At 38.5% G+C, this 15,325-nt stretch overlaps 1 pseudogene; it reads left to right on the top strand.

Annotated features, from left to right (window-relative positions):
* The first annotated feature begins 9,053 nt into the window (after positions 1-9,053).
* LOC150055893 (uncharacterized protein C14orf119 homolog) lies at positions 9,054-9,509 on the top strand (annotated as a pseudogene).
* Positions 9,510-15,325: the final 5,816 nt, after the last annotated feature.

Here is a 15,325-nt window from a genome sequence, read left to right on the forward strand (position 1 = left end):
ATTGACTGTCTGAGTATAAGTTAAAGGGCTCGTCTTGTAACAGGACGAGTGCTTGTAAAACAGCCTCTAATTCCACCTCTTGGGCGGAGGAAAAACCTGTAACCCAAGATTGAGTTTTCCCATTAATGGTCAGAGCAGCCGTTCCATTTGAGGATCCATCTGTAAATACCAAAGCGGCAGAAGATAAAGGCGAGGCCTGTACTATGGAAGGAAATAGAAACGTATGACACGCAGCAAATTGGAGAAGTTTGTTAGACGGGTAGTGATGCAAAATTTTTCCCGTATAATTGGCCCAAGCAATGGCCCAAGAATCGCAATGGGCGAATAGCCAATCTTGTTGTTGTAAATTATATGGGACACAGATAAAATGAGGTTCCTGACCTAAATATTTACGGGAATCCACTCGGCACATGTGTATCAGATTAGCTACCAATTCGTAGTAGGGGGTCAGCACTTTGCCGGGTGTTGATGGTAGATAAAGCCATAAAAGTGGGCCATCCTGCCACAATACAGCAGTTGGGGAGTGAGAAGTAGCTAAAATATAAACTCCCCATGGTTTAGAATAGTCACAATAGGTCACTTGTTGCTGGGAAATTGCCTTTTCTACAATTTGGATGGCCCTCCTGGCGTCAGGATTTAATTCACGCAAGGATGTAGGGTTGGTATCTCCTTTTAAGAGATCAAAAAGGGGTTTTAACTCTCCTGTGGAGAGCTTTAGATAAGGCCGAAGCCAATTTATATCTCCTAAGAATTGCTGAAAATCATGAAGAGTTCTTAAGTGGGAAGTTTTTAATTGTATTTTTTGGCTTTTAAAATAGTGTGGGCCTAATATATGGCCTAGATATGTAAAAGGGGGGTGTTCCTGAACCTTTTCAGCTGCTATTATAAGGCCAAAGAGGCTCAGATCTTGCTTTAGTTGTCCAAAGGCTTGTCGTACGACGATAGGGTCAGAACAAGCCAACAAGATGTCATCCATATAATGAACAATATAAACAGAAGAAAATTTTTCACGAGTGGAAGAAATGGCTCTAGCTACAAAACTTTGACATAAAGTTGGGCTATTTGCCATGCCCTGTGGGAGCACAAGCCAGTGATATCGCTTCATGGGTTCTTTAAAATTAACAGAGGGGACACTGAAGGCAAAGCGCTTACAGTCTTGAGGCGCCAGGGGTATAGTATAGAAACAATCCTTCAAATCTATAATAATCTTATAAGTATCCTTTGGGATTGCCATGGGTGAAGGCAAGCCAGGCTGTAGGGCCCCCATCAGTTCCATTGTGGCATTTATTTTTCTCAAATCCTGTAACAGCCTCCATTTACCTGACTTTTTCTTTATAACAAAAATTGGAGAATTCCATGGAGAGTTAGAAGGGGCCACATGCCCCAAGTCCAGCTGTTCCTGTACCAGCTGCTGTACTGCAATGATCTTTTCTAGTGAAAGAGGCCACTGTTCAACCCATACCGGTTGCTCAGAGAGCCAATTTATGGGATCAGCATGAGGGGGAGGGCAAACCACAGCTCCCGTCAAGGGATACCCCAATCCTTGTCTCGTAGGGTGAGACTGGGGTTGGAGTGGCTCTAGCTCCCCCTGTGCTGCTCGGCCTAGTCCCCTAAAGGGGAGGAGGCCTTGATCAAGTAACTGCTTAGTGACCGCAGCAGTAGGACTAAACATATACACTCCCATTTTTTCCATGATATCACGACCCCATAAATTAATTGGCAGATGATCCAAGACAAATGGCTGAAAATGACCAGAGTGCCCTTCCTCATCTCTCCAAACAAGGATCGCACTGCTCTGCTGTGGGTCAGTTGCTTGCCCAACCCCCTGTAGGGAAGTCATAGAGGTTGTCAGGGGCCATTGGGCTGGCCAATGTTTTTTAGATATCACAGACACATCTGCTCCAGTGTCTAATATTCCTTTAAAGGGCTTTTCTTGTATAAATATAGTCATCTCAGGCCTCTCTTGTTTTATGCTTTGTACCCAATAGATATCAGAAGATCTAAATCCTCTCTGTCCACATGGGGAATTAGCAGTCTCCCCGGGAGGTAAAGGCACAAGTATTAATTGTGCTAATTTTTGACCGGCTGGGATCGATACCACGTGTTTCGGGGCAGAGGCCATAACTTTGATTTCTCCAGTAAAATCCTGGTCAATTTTGCCAGGTGTAATCTGTATCCCTTTAAGGGCTGAGCTACTTCGCCCTAACAGCAATCCAGCCACTCCCGGGGGAAGGGGGCCGAAGACCCCCGTGGGGAGAGCTTGTGTCCCCATCTCTGGGGTCAATACTGAGCAGGTGGAGGAACAGAGGTCCAATCCTGCACTTCCTGGGGTGGCACGGAGGAGGCCGGAGACTGATCTTGGGGGGTTGTTAGAAGATGCACTTGTGGCCGAGAAGAGGGAGGGACTGCCCCATGGTTTTGCGGGGCCAGGGGCTGGCCCCTCCTCCAGTTTCCCGAAAGCGGGCGGCCATTGCGATCTGTTCTTGACCTGCAATCTTTAGCCCAGTGCTTCCCTTTACCACAGCATGGACATGTGCCAGGTGATTTTTCTCTCTTTTGCCTGGCCTGGCGTGGGCATTGCGTCATCCAATGTCCTATTTGTCCACAAGAGAAGCAACGCCCTGGGGGTCTAGCATCCCGAGAATGCCGCTGACCTCTATATTTTAGAGACTCACTAACAGTCTTTCCTTGAGGAGCGGCGGCTAAAGTAAGGCCTTGTACATGGGAGGGTCCAATATCAGCACACAGTGAAATAAAGTCCGTGATTCCTCCCTTATTCCTATGGGGTCTGATAGCTGCCTGACAGGTGGCGTTGGCATTTTCATAGGCTATGTGTCTAACTATAATCTCCCTTGCATTCTCATCTTGTACTAGGCGGTCTGCAGTCTCCATTAATCGAGACAAAAATTCTAGATAAGGCTCATTTGGTCCCTGTTTAACTTCTACTAGATTTTTTGTACGATTGGAATTGCGTAACTTTTTCCAAGCCTCTCTCGCCGCAGCATTTATTTGTAAATAGGCCTCCTTTGCATAACCCAATTGATCTTTGGTGTTTTTATAGGTTCCCTCTCCTAACAACTGATCAACAGTGTAAGGCAGGTTCTTAGACCTATTTGTTTCAATTTTAGCCCGACACTGTGCAGTGAACTCTGTCTCCCATAATAAGTACTCTCCCGCACTAAGGCATGCTCTGGCAAGCCGCTTCCAGTCATTTGGGCATGCAATACCAGCACACGCGGCCTCCAATATTACTTGAGTAAAAGGGGCAGTTGGCCCATATTGGGAGCAGGCATTTTTTAAATCCTGTAATAGTTTAACAGGAACAGGTTGATGGTATACTTGTTCATCATGATCAACTAAACTAGGGAAGCATCGAGGCCCTGAAATACCTTCCCTCTCTCTAGCAGCCTGAGTCAGGTTTAATTGCGATTCACTGTGCCTGGTTGTAGTGCCTGTTAAAAGGGACTTGTTGCTAGGGCCTTTAGGCTTGCCTAAAGGTTGAGAAAGGGATTGAGGCCGTAAGGCTGCAGCCGGAGGCGGTGGGTGTGAGGGGTAAGGTTTAGAATCAGACACCATAGTGGCCTGAGGGTCATATTTCTTTCCTACTTCTGGGGGGGCTCTCTGCTCTGTCCCCATTTTCGATAGAAAATGTAGGATTTCTTCTAACTTCTTCTCCATCGTAGCCATTCGGCCCTCCATTGACTCATCATAACTTTCCTCCTTGATATTCAAACCTGAATTCTGATACTCAATATCTACTGGTTGTTGTTCCCTTTTCAAAATCTCACTTAGACTCTCTTGGGCTGCGGCATATGGCTCAGCCTCAGGTTCTTCAGAAGGGTCCTTTAACTCATAAAGTTCCCTTAATTCAAGATTAAGTTCAGCATCTTCATGTAGAGGATCTATGTATTTACTTACTAAATTCCATACAGTAGTAGCCTCTACTGGGGTCTTTTTGGGGCCATATACATCATAATAATCTTGAATTCTTTTTCCTATCCGCTGCCAGGCTTTTTGGAATTCCTCCTCTATAGACCTCGGGCATGCCTCCTTGAGAAACTGTAGGAAGCTCTGAAGCACCCCCTCTTCCACCCACGTTCCGTGGGCTTCAAATAGGCCTGTTAAGATCGGTAGAAATAACCCATGGCTATTAGCTTGACCCATAATTTTTACTCCTGACTATACTCTCTTAATAGTCCTACGATGTGTTACTCACCACAGGGAGGGGTCCTTCACCTTCGTCCCAGATTTTCAGGGTCCCTGTTCGGGCGCCAGATGCTGGGGCCAACCGGCAGCAAACCAGGGTTCGCAGATTGGGGTTCCTGAAATAGGGGACAAGGACTAGGAAGAAAAAGAAGAGAGACAGACACACCGGGTCCGGGATGTCCGCAGTCCAGGCAAAGACTGACTAGACTGCCGCGTTTATTTTCCCCTCCCCCTTCTTCCCTCCTCCTCTCCCAGGGAACCTCCAGGTGTTACATTCATATGGTAATTCTCAGGTCATTTACATAGAATAGGGCCAGAAAGCAATAAGACAATATAGCCATCGTCTGATGCAAGTCAAGGTACAGTTTGATTCCACTCTGGCTCCCAACACATTGTGTGACTAATTTGTATAGAGTGAATGATGGCTATATTTTATGTTTTTAGTTGCTGGTCAAATGCTAATATATATATATATATATATATATATATATATATATTATCTTTTGGTAGATGGGATTACGAATTAAAATCAGGGAACTTCAATTCAGTAGAGATAACCCTTGACAAAGTAGGTAGGGAAACCTATTAGAGAAAAATATTTTTTTTCTTTTTTATATTGTAATTAATAGAAGGGTTACATTTTATTCACCAGATAAAAGGTGCATTACTTCACAAACATTGATACCCTTTCTCATGACATGGTCCCTATTTCCCTCCTCTCTCCCCCTGCTCATCTTGATTTCCCTATACAATTTTAAATAACCACTAAGCACATATAAAATATATCAGATAACAAGGTGAAATATTGTAACAATATGAGATAATCACAAACATTGATACTCTTTCTCGTGTCTTGATCCCCATTTCCCTCCCCCACCCCCACCTCTCATCTTGTTTTATCCCCTTCCCTATCCGGTTTCAAATAATCAAATACAAATATATCCAATATATCAGATAACAATATGAGATAACCAAGGGATAGCAAAAGAGATGAGAGATAACATAGTACATTAAGGACAACAATCACTCATTATATGGCTTTTGTTTCCTTATCCTGGAGGTCCTTACATTTAGTGTCATACTATTTGGCCTTATGTCTCTAGATTGTGTTCTATTGTAAATCTCTGCTAGGAGAGCTCAAGGTTTGTACTGATTATGACAAATGAGGGAGACTATTGAGCCTATGTTCTTTGAGTCTGGCTTACTTCACTTAATATCATTTTTTTCTAAGTCTTTCCATTTCCTTCCAAATGGGGTGATGTTGTTCTTTCTGACAGCAGCATAGAATTCCATTGTGTATAAATACCATATCTTGTTGATCTACTCATCAACCGAGGGACATCTGGGTTGGTTCCATATCTTTGCTATGGTAAATAGTGCTGCAATGAACATCATTGTGTTGTAGATTTAGTATGTCTTTGTTTCTGGACGATTGGGTAAATGCCAAGTTAGCTAAAAATCTTAAGAATAAAGAGTAAGGTTTCCCATACAACAGAAATCTAGTTTTAAGTCTGTATCATAACTCATTCTGTTTTGAGTTAATGCCTTTGAGACCAGGGTATCAGAGATTTCAAACAAAAGATTGCAACATCTCTTGCCTGAATTCCCATCTTGCTGATATAATGAATCTCTTCAAGTAAATTTTTTAATACAGATACACAAATTTCTGATTGACTCTTTCTCTGGAGAATAATAACTGACAGAGACTTCATTTAAAGTGTAATTCCATGTATATAATTAAGGTCAGAGGAACTTGATATCCAAGGTCCAGAATATAGATAGAGCCTTCTGGTATAAGGTAAATTTTCCATAAGATTATTCTTCTTAAAACATTAAATTCATCTGACTCTAAGTAGAAATATCTATATCTTTATTATGTTATTTATGTTAGAAAAAAGTCAATGACACTTCATATATACAAAATTCTGAAGATATGGTGGGCATAGACCCAAACATGGCTTTGCTAGTTTAGAAGAAGAAATAAATGAGAAGAATATGGGAATGTCACCTAAAGTAATATTTCAGGCAAAGTAAAAACCATAGTTGACATATGTTGAACATAATAAAATAATGAACTCAGTAATGTGGAAGTAAATAAATATTTAAAAAATACAATTCATATGGACAATTTTAGAGAGAAAAGTAGAGTAAGAATAAAAATTCTGAACTTTTTCTCATAAAATATTTTGTTTAGGGAAAAAATTTTTATTGTTTTTTGAGTGAAACAAATGAAAAAATGCATTAGGAAAATAGTACATTTTTTATATTCTATAACCAGGTCGTATTTAGGGTGGCCTTGTTTTTGTTCTAGTGGATAAATGCCCAGAAATAGAATTGCTGAGTCACAACGAAACTCTGAGTTGAGTCTTTTAGGGAACCTCAAACTGCTTTCTTGTGCAGTTCATCAAGATTGCTTTCCCACCAACAGTGTAGTAGCATTCCCTTTTGATCACATCCCTACCAGCATCGGTTATTGATAGTTTTCTTGATAATGATTATTCTAACTGGGTTGAGATAAAAATCTCTAGTTGTTTTTATATGGTTAGGAATGTTGAACACGTTTTCATGTGTCTATTGGTCATTCTTACTTCCTCTGAGAAATTTCTGTTTAATTCATTAGCCCATTTATTAATTGGATTGTTGTTTCTTTGAGGATTTACTTTGGGGCAGTTTCATTCTTGGAGATCTATGTATATTTTGGATATGAAGCCCTTGTCTGATGCATAGCAGGTAAAAACATCTCTCATTCTGTGTGCTTTTTATTTGTTTTTGAAAATAAATTAAACAAAATAAGCGAGACTCAGAGAATCAGAAATTGCATGAAACTCTTTACTCCAATACACCGTCTCCTCACCTAAATACCTGAAGCGGAACTGAGAACTATATGTAAAGTGTCACACATGAGTAAAAATTCTCAGACACCCTCCAAGGCCCTGGATTCAAGCCCCAGTACCAGCACATGCATATGCACATACTTCCCTCCTTCCCCCCCAAACAGAATAATTTGAATTAAATGATTTATGTGGTCCTTTTGTACTTAAATATTTCAAAACCATACATTTACACTTCTTGAATCTGTTTCATTACTACCAGTCTCACTAAAGAGAAATTCCTGCTAAATCTGTAAGCAATGGATATGGCAGAATAATTAATTTATGACAAATTATCACTAAAATAAACATATGCATGATCATAGGACATGTAAGTATTTGGGTGTTGAATTTCCTATACTGAAACCCAATAGTATCCCTTTTTTCCCCTTACAATGTTAGCCTCTTAAATATCAAAACACTCTAGTCAGCTTTGCATGGCCAACAATCCGATAGCTAGACAAATACTTTAGATATGAGATATTGCTTAAAACTTTATTTGGGTGAAAAGAAGCGAATAATTGTGAATAAGAAGTGAATAATCTTTATGTTCTCATAAATAACAATCAGAAAATTCTAGATATGGTCACCAGAAGAGATTGACTAGAGGGTTCTTCCCTTTGAAAGACTGATAATACATTTCTTTAAAAAAATTATTTGTAAGTAGTTGCACAAAGAGGTTACAAATTTGTAAGTCAGATTATGAATACAATGCATGTTGGTCAATATCCTCCCTCTCATTGTGCTCTCTTCTGCCCCTTCCCATCCCTACCCTTAAGTTATGTAGCTTGCATTTTACATAATGTACACTGAATACAAAAACTGCATTTTCTTACATTTCCTCCCTCCTTCAAAGGCATTTTTTTTCCACTTCAAAGTGCTTCTCTGGGTAGGGCTTTCCTCCCAAGAGAAGTAGCTGATTTATTCAGATGTTGTATTTTTGTTGAACCACCAAATCATGCCAAGAATTGGCTGTGTTCCCAAGTGTCATATTTATTGTCACAGCCTCTCCTGACTTTTCATGCCAACTTGGATGAGTGAGTTGGGCCATGTCAGCTGGCTAATGCGAACTGTCCAATAACCAAATATTGTGGTTACTTGTCTTATCTCACATCTCACATCCTCTGAATAGTCATTTTTAAGAACTGCAAATATTTCTGAATTTCGAAGAAATTTTTTTGGACATAAGCAAGATTAAGCGAATAGACAACTACAAACCTAAATGGTATATAAATGATAATTCTGGTTTTGAGTTAATTGTTACATATTTTTCACACCAGTATCAACAGTATAGCATTAACTGAAATATAGAACTTGTACTATGACATATATTTTACAGTTTGGGGATTAAACTCGAGGCATTGCATTCTACCACTTGAGCTACTCCATCAAGTCTATTTGTATTGGTTGTCTGAACATAGAGTCTGGCTGTATGCCTGGGCTGTTGGAGAATCAAGCCCTCCTATTTTTTCTCTTTTACACTGCAGCCAGTACCCCACACACATCTTGAAATCTTTCTTTTTCCTGAGCTGGAAAGAAACCAATCACTAGCACTTAAAGTAGCTAGGATTGCCAGATTAAGTCCTGTATTTCTCCTTTGTAAAATTTAATTTAGTATTTCTCTAAATTGAATCAGATCTGTACTAACTCCCCACTTTGCCATCTTCATTTACCAGCTCTGCTGTTAATTATGTAGTATATTTATAATGTTTCTCTTCTTTTTCCTAATAAACATGTTAAGAATTATGCTCTTGCCCCGGCCGAGGCCAACACACGAAGGCGTTCGGAAGGGTCGCCTCCGGCCTCGCCCAGCTCGGAGATGCTGGGTCATCTCCTGAGTGGGAGCGGGGCCGCCTGGGCGTTCGGGGCCCTGTCCAGGCTGGAAGTGCGTGGGCAGCCCGCTGGCCCCAGCCAGGGTTTTGAGGAAACATGATGCAGCGCAGCTGTAGTTGGAACTGAAGGACTTTTGTGGTGATCCCGAGGTGCCCTCTGAGAGGAAAGGGGAGGATGCCACTGGAATCATCTTCCTCTTCGCTGCCACAATCCTTGCCTTCTGCATTACCCTCAGTACCCGACAGCATTACCAACTCCTCCCCACCTCCAATGTCTTATATCACGTCCCAGGAGATGAAATGCATTCTTCCCTGGTTTCCCACTTGGTCCGGTCCCCAGTGGGAATGTTTACTGCAGGACGTAGCTAAAGCACTGCCAGGAAAATTACAGCTCCTCCTGGACAGCCTGGAGCAGCTTAGTGTATCTGGGACAAACCGACCACCTTGTATCTTCGGGTGTCAATTACGTCTTTGAGATCAGTGGTTTCGAGGTTGGGCTGAGCAGGAGCACAATGAATTTGTCCGACAACTGGAAGTTAGTGAACCAGACTTTGTGGCAAAGTTTTACCAAGCAGTGGCTGCTACAGCTGGAAAGGACTGATAACTCAGATCGAAAGAAGATACCATAGCTAATGGAGCCAAGGCTATGACTCCTCAGTGAAAACTGTTCAGATGTGTCACTGGAAGATTTGGGGGTGGTATCCAGTGAGCTGATTGAACTTGATAAGCAAAGGCACACTTATTTCAATATTAGCAGTGGACTCGGTGGAAATGGTATTTGTCTAAGCAAACTGAGATATTAGTCTCCTACTTTGCTTTCCAAGAAATGTAAAACCTCAAGAATTCAATGACGTTTGCAGCTATAACCAAAAAGTACCTACTTGCTAATACCAGTCTGTGGTCCATAATGGATATAAAAGTAAAATCCTCCTTCCGAACCAGGAAAGAAGAAAAATATAAAGTATTTTTCTACTTTAGCTGCATTTAGATGTCTGGGTTTATACTGTTATCAGACACTAGCACAGTGGAGTTCCTAGTGATGATTTGAAAAACTAGAAATTCAGAGGGGTGGGGGGAGAGTGTGAAGTGTGGAGGGTGGCCTAGTGGTTGAGTGCTTGCCTAGCATGCACAAAGACCTGGGCTCAATTCCTCGGTACCACATACATAGAAAAAGCAGAAATGGTGCTGTGGCTCAAGTGGTAGAGATCTAGCCTTAAGAAAGCCCAAGGACAGTGCTTAGCCCTAAGCTCAAGCCCAGGACTGGCAAAAAGAAAATCAGTGGGGATGGGAAGGGACAGCAGAGAGAGAGCAGGAAGAAGCAACATTGCCCAAAAATAAATGTACTCTTTACCTGACTTAGATAGTTGTAAACCCTCTGCACATTACATTTCCAACAACAATAAAATGATTTAAAAAGAAAAATTAGGAAAAAGAGATACTTTATCCTCTATGCTGTTTGACTCCCAATAGCAGTGAAAATATTGAATAGCAATGACCTAAAATGTATGTGATACCTTGGGACTTGGTAGCAGATGCTCCAATTCTGTTCCTGTTCTAAAACAGTATAAAGTGATACTTTATAAGTTAGGTGGTTTATTTTTTTATATCAAAATAAAGAATGGATCTTTATAACCATAAAAAATTATGCTCTTATGCTCTTATTACAGTTATAGTAACACTTTCATACCAAAACAATCATAATCAATACTATGATATATACATACACATATACATATATGCATACATATACATATTTATATTACATACATATGTAAAGTATGTATAAGTATAAAAATGATAAATATATGCATATATCTATGACATGTTTAAAAATTTAACCTTCAGGAAGGACACAAATATTTATGATTGCTGTTATGCAAGTTCTGAATAGCTGAAATTTAATGCAATCTCTGTGTCCAGGAATGCTTCATCTGAAGATTTCATTTGAACAATCTCAATATTAGAAGCAATGTAAATTGTGTTTCTACTGAATAGGTACAGAATTCCTTTTCCTTGTTGTGGTGGCTTGTAATTGTTTCACAAATGATATAGCGAATAATGTTTGCATAGCATTCACCTTGTGTAGATGTGTTAGATGTATTACTTGCATTTAACTTGGGAAGATGTGAGCAAGTTACATGCACTTAATAATACTTCAAGCAAGAGCCTCAGTAAACATAGGTTTTGGCATCTTCAAGATTTGCATATAATATTCAGCAGATAGTGAGGGAAGACCATAGATGGAAATGAGAAAAATCAGTTATTTTTATAGTAAGATTTAATGTTGAGAACTCTTTGTTTAAACAAAGTAAATGATTTAGAATAACAAACATCCATCCCCAGAAGCCAGCCAAAATGATCTCTGAATTCTGTTACTATGATTTTGACATTGTGATATTTGTCTTAGCAAGGGACAAAAGCATTATTCAGCAATAGAAAAGGTATTGTCCTCTGTGAGAATTATGTGTCAACTCTACTTTTGAATACTTAAAAAACACAACCTCAAAACATAGAAATATTTTCTAACCATTGCATATCTAATTAATTAATATTAAAGTCATTATTATAAGACATAAAAATTCTAACTTAATGTGATGAAGGTTTCAAAGTCCGTGCTTTAATTTTACCATTAATGAATTCACTCTGTTTTGTGTGTGGGAAATTGACATGAATGGATTTCATATGGATAAATGTTCCTATAACTCTACAAAATATTCTGATACATACAGGGAGTGTCTAGTGGTGCATAGAACATCATCTTTGAAATGTGAAAATGAAATTGTTATTTTGCCTCAAGTACAAATGGAATGCTTTGGGCATAAAAGAAGGCAGATTTCCTGTGTGACATATGTGTTGTAATTTCCCAGTTTTACAAAAAAATATTAGAAAATATTTGAAGAGTTCCATGGCTTCTCTTTGCTATGATTGATATGTTTCCACAGTTTTACAAAGGGCTTTTAATTCTTCTTGCATGTCTCAGTGGTTTGAGGTGGAGGATTGTGGGTAGAAATATGGGACATTACTTCCTGTGATACAGTTGGGCTGTTCAGAGCAAGTCCTTTATTGCACCCATTGTGACTCGAATGTCATTTATGTGAATCACAATAAATCACTTCCAGACTATGTCATGACTTACTAGAAAGTTGTAATATCTCTTCTACAGTTGAACTATTTGATGAAAAGACTCCATGGTCTCAATGTTTAGCTTGCATATAGTATATATCAAATACCCCGATTGCATCATAAGAATATAAGCAACTTAAAGTGAACAGTGTAGATTATAATATAAAATATAGCTTAAATCCTACATATTGCCTTTGTATCTGCTTATCAATAATTGTAAAATATTTTATCTAATAAAACCATCATACCAGTTCCTTTACAGATAATTTTCCATGTGTATTACATAAATTTTTCTAGGAACAGTTTTAATGAGTTTATTTACAACTACTTAGAAATGATAAACTTTGTAAGTTTAAATAAAACAAAATGACATTTTTAAATATGCTTTTTTCCCTTTTTGAATGCGGGACTTTAAACTCTGGGCCTGGGCACTCTCCCTGAGTTTTCAGCTCAAGGCAACCACCTGACCCTTGAGACACAGCACCACTTTTGGTTTTCTGGTGATTAATTGGAGATAAGATTCTCATGGACTTCAGTGCTTGGGTAACTTTGAACATCATTCATCAGATTTCAGCCTCCTGAGTAGCTAGTATTACAGGTGTGAGCCACTTCACTTAGCTAAAATATGCTTTCTCATGCACTTTGAGTTTAACAATTTGCTGACATTTTTGTACATATTTCCTCTTTGCATGTTTTATGACATGGATTTAATATCAGATAGTATCATATCAAAATTCATGGCTGTATAGATGTGGTACACATCTATACACACACATCTAATGTCTGTGTGTGTGTGTGTGTGTGTGTGTGTGTGTATGTATTTGCATGCTTCTGTTTAGAATTTTGGTCTATCTCTTAGCCAAAGAAGCTAATCAGTCTTTATGTTGTAATTTCACAAAAATAGTTAATTTCCAGTATTTTTAATACTATTTTGAATATTTGCTTTGTAAGCAATTGCTTCTATAATCCTAATAAAAACATAATTATTAATTTTTCTCTCTGAAGGCATATACAGATATTACCACAATCAGGCTCAATCATAGTAATCAGATACTCTGTATCTGATACTACTTGAAATGCTTCAATCATTTTATTTTAAAAAGTCATCACATAATTTTTATGCATTAGCATTTTGAAAATATTGACACAAAATGTATCCAATAGAGGAAAAGCAAACGTATATATTTATTACATGTGAATTGCCTTTGTTCTGTCTTGCTATAGATACATGTTTATTATCTGTTATATATGTATGTGTGTATATGTCTGTCTGGGTGTGTATGTGTGTGTGTTTATGTGTTCACTGCTATGGTCTGAATTTGTTTATTCAAATTTTATATGTGGGGTCCCATTCTCCAAAATGAAAATATTAAGGAGTAAGGCCATTTATAGGTGATTAATAGACAATGAGTGGCTGGGCCTTTGTGAATGGGATTAGTGAGTGCCCTTTAGAAACACAAGCAAAGCATATTTGTCTATTTCCTATGTGAAGATGCCTTGAGACTATGTCTCAAAAACCCGATGAATAGTCTGAGATAAGGTCTGTTATTAGAACAATTAATTTGCTTATAAGCATCAGACATTTGTTTGCAACAATTTTTTTGGATGAGAGGTACTCAAGGTGACAGTAGAGTCTGGGAAAGCTGACAGCCAGTTTATATGATATATAGTCTTTTATTTATTTGTGTTTTTTTTTATTTATTTTGGTCATGGGGATGAACTCTGAGCCTGGGCGCTATCCCTGTGCTCTTCAGCAAAAGGCTTCTGCCCTCCCTCTTGAGCCACAACGCCACTTCCAGTTTTCTGGTAGTTCATTGGAGATGAGTTTCACGTTCTTTAGTCCCTGGACTGGCTTTGAACTGTGATCCTCAGATCTCAGCTCCTGAGTAGCTAGGATTACAGACATGAGCTATTGCGTCCGGCTCAAAGATAGTCTCTTTTGTACAACTACTTAAAGATAATAAATGAAAAATATAGAATTACAAAAATCCAAAAACAGTTAAATGTTTATCTGTGTATTGCAAAAAGCAGTTTATTTATTTTATTTACATATGTGACAGATTTGAGGTTACCTTTGTGAAATAGATTTTCAAAAAGTTTGAGATATGTCTGTTACTAGTACAATTATCAAATTAGTTCAGGATATAATAAGAATGATTCATTGTAAGATGAACTTACAAACTATAATGGTATATTTTCCAGTTTCAGCAATTCTTACTGTTGTGATTGCTTCCATTCATGAATAAACACAGGACTGGAGGCATAGCTGCATGTTCATGGTTTTCTGAGCACTACATGTATAAATCACATGGTGCCCCTAAGAAAGATACTTTCTTTGTAACTGCTTTCCTAAGCTATACCCTAAAGCAACAAAATCCACAATATAAATTGCTAGATATGTTCACTGCATTTTTCTAATGTGTGTTAAAATGATTACCTAAACATTTAAATATTGGTGCAGATCTGCCAGGCTAAAGCATTTTTTTCATATATTTTTTATTGTAATTAATAGAAGGGTTACATGATATTTGCCAGATAGAAGGTGCATTAATTCACATACATTGATACCCTTTCACATGTCTTGGTCCCCATTTCCCTCCCCCCCACCCCCACCCCTCATCTTGTTTTTCCCCATTCCCTATCCAATTTCAAATAACCAAATACAAATATATCTGATATATCAGGTAACAAAGTGAGATACTGTAACAATATGAGATAACCAAGGGACATCAAAAGAGATGAGAGATAACATAGTACATTAAGGACAACAATCATTCATTATATGGCTTATGTTTCTATATCCTAGAGATCCTTTCATTTAACGTCATACTATATGGCCTTATGTATCAAGGTTTTGCCCTATTGCAAATCTCTGCTAGTAGAGCCCAAGGTTTCTACTGATTATGACAAATGAGGGAAACTATTGAGCCTAAGTTCCTTTGAGTCTGGCTTACTTCACTTAATATGATTTTTTTCTAAGTCTAGGCTAAAGCATTTTTTAAAAAACAGTTGTCTATAAAATTTTTCTGATCATTCCTAGATACACTTTTTTTCTTCCTAAGGAGATATATTGATTTCACTCCATTTATGTATATTACTTATTAGTCCTTGTCAATGTTGGTGATGTTCTCCCTTTGAAAACACTTGAAAGTTAAAAATGAAAAGAAAGACAAGGAAAGGAACGAGAAAAGACAATAGAATAAAGAACAGAAAGAAGAGAGGGAGGGAGGAAGTAAGCAAGCAAGTAAACATGCAGGTGTTGGGGACTGGAGAGAAGAATGCACAGAACACACC

Source organism: Megascapheus bottae, chromosome 13 (genome assembly GCF_031878675.1).
Source record: "Megascapheus bottae isolate mThoBot1 chromosome 13, mThoBot2.hap1, whole genome shotgun sequence".
Lineage (NCBI taxonomy): Eukaryota > Metazoa > Chordata > Mammalia > Rodentia > Geomyidae > Megascapheus > Megascapheus bottae.